A 4415-nucleotide genomic window follows, 5' to 3' on the forward strand; every position below is an offset into this window, starting at 1 on the left:
AACTCATTTATTAGTTTTAGTAGCTTTGTTGTAGATTTATTGGGATTTTCTAGGTGTAGGATATTATCTGTGAATAGCAAAAATTTTACTTCTTGCTTTCCAGTTGGAACATCTTTCCTTTCTTTTTCTTGCCTGATTGCTCTAGTTAGAACCTCTAGCACTGCATGAACAACTGTGGTGACAGTGGGCATTCTTCTCTTTTTCCTGAACTCAATGGGATAGCTTCCAGTCTTTTATCATTGAGTATGTTAGTTGTGAGTTTTTCATATACGCCCTTTATCATGTTGAGAAAGTTTCCTTCAAATCTTATCTTTTGGAGTGCTTTTATTTTTTCAAGAAAGAATGCTGGATTTTGTCAAATGCCTTTTCTGTGTCAATCAAGATAATCACATGATTTTTCTTCTTTGCTTTATCAATGTGGTGTATTACACTGATTGATTTTCTTGTGTTGAACCAACCTTGCATGCCTGGGATAACAACTACTTTATCATGATGAATAATTCTTTTAATTCGTTGTTGATTCAATTAGCAAGTATTTCATTGAGGATTTTTGCATCCATGTATTAGGGAAATGGGTTTGCAATTTTCTTTTTTCGTAATATCTTCTGATCCGTAGTCAGATGCGTTATTCATTGCGCCACTGGCCCTCCCTTCTTTTTTCGTAATATCTTTATCTGACTTTGGTATTAAGGTGATATTGGCTTCATAGAATGAGTTTGGTAGTATTCCCTTCTGTTCAATTTTTTGGGAGAGTTTGAGTAAGATTGGTATTAAATCTCCTTTGAATGCTTGGTAGGACTCACCTGTAAAGCTGTCTGGTCCTGGACTTTTCATATAAGGAGTTGTTTGATGACTGTTTCAATCTCTTTACTTGTGATTGGTTCTTCTAGGGTCAGTGTAGGTTGTTTGTATGTTCCTAGGAACTTTTCCATCTCATTTACATTGTCTAGTTCATGGGCATACAGTTATTCATAGTATCCTCTTACGATCTTTTTCATTACTCTGGGGTCAGTAGTGATGTCCCAGTTTTCATTGCTGATTTTATTTATTTGCATCTACTCTCTTTTTCTTGTCAGTCTAGTTATGGTTTGTCAATTTTGTTAATCTTCTCAAAGAACCAACTGTTGATTTGTTAATTTTCTCTATTGTTATTTTGTTCTCAGTTTCATTTATTTCTGCTCTGATATTTGTTATTTCATTCTTTCTGCTTGCTTTGGGCATAGTATGCTGTTCTTTTTCTAGTTCCTCCAGCTGTGTAGTCAGGCCATTGGTTTTAGCTATTTCTTCTTTTTTAATGTAGGCATTGAGGGGTATAAATTTCTCTGTCAGTACTGCCTTTACTGCATCCCATAGGTTCTGAGATGTTGTGTTCTCATTTTCATTCTTCTTGAGATATTATTGATTTGTTTTTAGTCCGCCAAGTGACTGCCAATCCAAAGTATCAGAAAATGTATTGGCTTTTATAAAAGAGATTTTTGGGGGGTTAAGAGCTTAGTTTCATGGCTATGAAAAGTAGAGCACTGTCCCCCCTCCTGCTCAGTCTGGGGCAGGAAAGGAGCCACAGATGTGTCCAACAATCTACTTCCTGCAGGCCAAAAGTGGCTGCCGTTGCCCAGAGAGGCCTAGGGCGCACAGCCCCTCCTCCTCTCCTGTCAGGGCAGGGGCGGAGCCTCTGGTGTGCCCACTTATGGTCCATGGCCACATAGTCCATGTGGGCCAAAAGCAGCTGCATGTCCTGGGAAGGCAGGGGACACACTGCCCCTCTTATGTCCTATCACGGGGTGGGGATGGAGACACAGGTACCCGAGAATCTAGAGTGTGGGGGCCAAAAGTGGCTACAGTTGCCTGGAGAGCATGGTGCAGATCCCCCCGACTTCTTCCCTGCCAGAGGTGGGTCTGAAGCCTAGGCTAGGGCTCTAATCCAACCCGGGTAGAGAAAAGATGGTCCCTGGTTTTCAATCAGTCCGTAGATGCTACCCGCCACTTTCCAACTTGGACAGATTCAAACTTCAGCTGTTCTTAAGATTAGAGCCTAGCCAGCCAAATTTTCTAATCGGTAATTAAAGTCAGTGACGGTCCATCTCTTCCTCCCCTGTTTTTGGGAAATAGAGCTTCAAATTCCACCCAGGGAATAGCTCCTGAGGTGTCTTGCACTGCAAGTGAGGGAGGGGCGTCAGCCTCCAGAGCGTGGAGCACTTGACCCACAAATCTTCACTGCAGACGGGCAGTCTCCAACTTCCGTTCTTCTAAGGATGCTGCAGGAGGCTCTTTTGGTCTCCTGGGCTCCCCCAAACTGGTATGTTAGATAGCTCTGAGTGATTACTAACTGCACCTGCCATCTTTCTTCAACACGTGGCGACAGACATTTGGTGAGGAAGTACCTCTTAGGGTACCTTGAGTTGGACTCTTTAGGGCCTTGTAACTGTCAGCTTCTACCCCAAATAAATACCCTTTATAAAAGCTAATAGGTTTCTGCCTTGTGGCTTGCTTGCTGTCTGCTCTCTGTGCCCATTCGCTACACATTCTTCTGTGTCTGCTGATCTCCCTTTGTTGCGTCATCTTGCTGCACCAGCTCTCCATGGGCACAGGCCAGCCTGCCTTCACAAGGAGGCCCTGGGACACGAACCCAGGCATCCCACATGGTAGACGGGAGCCCAGCTGATTGAGCCACAGCCCCTTCCCTCTGTTACTTTTTAATAGAGGCCTTCCCAATAGGTGTTGTTTTGATCTGCATTTCCTTAATTACTAGTGATGTTGAACATGTTTGTGTGTGTGTGTGTGTGTTTTTCTATTTGTATTTCTTTGGACAAATGTCCATTCAAGTCCTTGGCTCATTTTTTAACAGGATTGTCTTTTTTTTAAAGATTTTTAAAAATTTATTTCTCTCCCCATCCCCCCGGTTGTCTGCTCTCTGTGTCCATTTGCTGTGTGTTATGTGTCCTCTTGCATTATCAGGCAGCACTGGGAAACTGTGTCTCTTTGTTGCATCATCTTGCTGCATCAGCTCTATGTGTGTGTGGTGCCTCTCCTGGGTGGGCTGTGCTTTTTTCACACAGGGTGGTTCTCCTTGTGGGAGGCACCTTGCACGTGGGGTACCGCTACGTGGAGGTGCCCCTGCAAGGCATGGCACTCCTTGCGCACAGCAGCGCTGTGCATGGGCCAGCTCACCGCACAGGTCAGGAGGCCCTGGGTTTGAACTCTGGACCCTCCATATGGTAGGTGGACGCTCTATCAGCTGGGCCACGTCTGCTTCCCTTGTTTGTCTTTTTATTGTTATAGCATCTCTTTATATATCATGGATATTAAACCCTTATTGAATGTGTGCTTTCCAAATGTTTTCTCCCATTGAGTGGGCTGCCTTTTCACCCTTATGACAAAGTCCTGGGAGATGCAAAAGTGTTTCATTTTGAGGAGGTCCCATTTATGTATTTTTTCTTTTGTTGCTCGTGCTTTGGGTGTAAAGTCCAAGAAACCACCACCTATCCCAAGATCTTGAAGATGTTTCCCTACATTTTCTTCTAGTAGTTTTATGGTCCTGGCTTTTTCATTTAGGTCTTTGATCCATTTTGAGTTGATTGTTGTATAGAGAGTGAGATAGGGGTCCTCTTCTCTTCTTTTGGTTATGGGTATCCAGTTCCCCTAGCACCATTTGTTGAAGAGACTGTTATGTCCCGTTAACATGGCTTTGGTAGGTTTGTTGAAAACCAGTTGGCCCTAGAGGTGAGGGTTTTTATCTGGACTCTCAGTTCTTTTCCACTGATCAATGTGTCTCTCTTTATGCCAATACCATGCTGTTTTGACTACTATAACTGTGTAATACGTTTCAAAGGCAAGCAGTGAAACTCCTACTACATTGCTCTTCTTTTTTAGAATGCTTTCGGGGAAGCAGACTTGGCCCAGTGGTTAGGGCGTCCGCCTACCACATGGGAGGTCCACGGTTCAAACCCCGGGCCTCCTTGACCTGTGTGATGAGCTGGCCCACGCACAGTGCTGATGCGTGCAAGGAGTGCTGTGCGACACAGGGGTGTCCCCTATGTAGGGGAGCCCCACAAAGGAGTGCACCCTGTAAGGAGAGCCGCCCAGCGCAAAAGAAAGTGCAGCCTGCCCAAGAATGGCGCTGCACACATGGAGAGCTGACAGAACAAGGTGACGCAACAAAAAGAAACACAGATTCCTGGTGCTGCCGATAAGGATAGAAGCGGTCACAGAAGCACAGCAAATGGACACAGAGAGCAGACAACTGGGGGAAGGGAAGGGGAGAGAAATAATAATAAATATTTTTAAAAATTAATCTTTTTAAAAAAAGAATGCTTTTGGCTATTTGGGTGCACTTTCCCTTCCAAATAAATTTTATAATTGCCTTTTCTGTTTCTGTAAACTGGGTTGTGGGAATTTTGATTGGTATTGCATTGAAT

Source organism: Dasypus novemcinctus, chromosome 1, assembly GCF_030445035.2.
Source record: "Dasypus novemcinctus isolate mDasNov1 chromosome 1, mDasNov1.1.hap2, whole genome shotgun sequence".
NCBI classification, from domain to species: domain Eukaryota; kingdom Metazoa; phylum Chordata; class Mammalia; order Cingulata; family Dasypodidae; genus Dasypus; species Dasypus novemcinctus.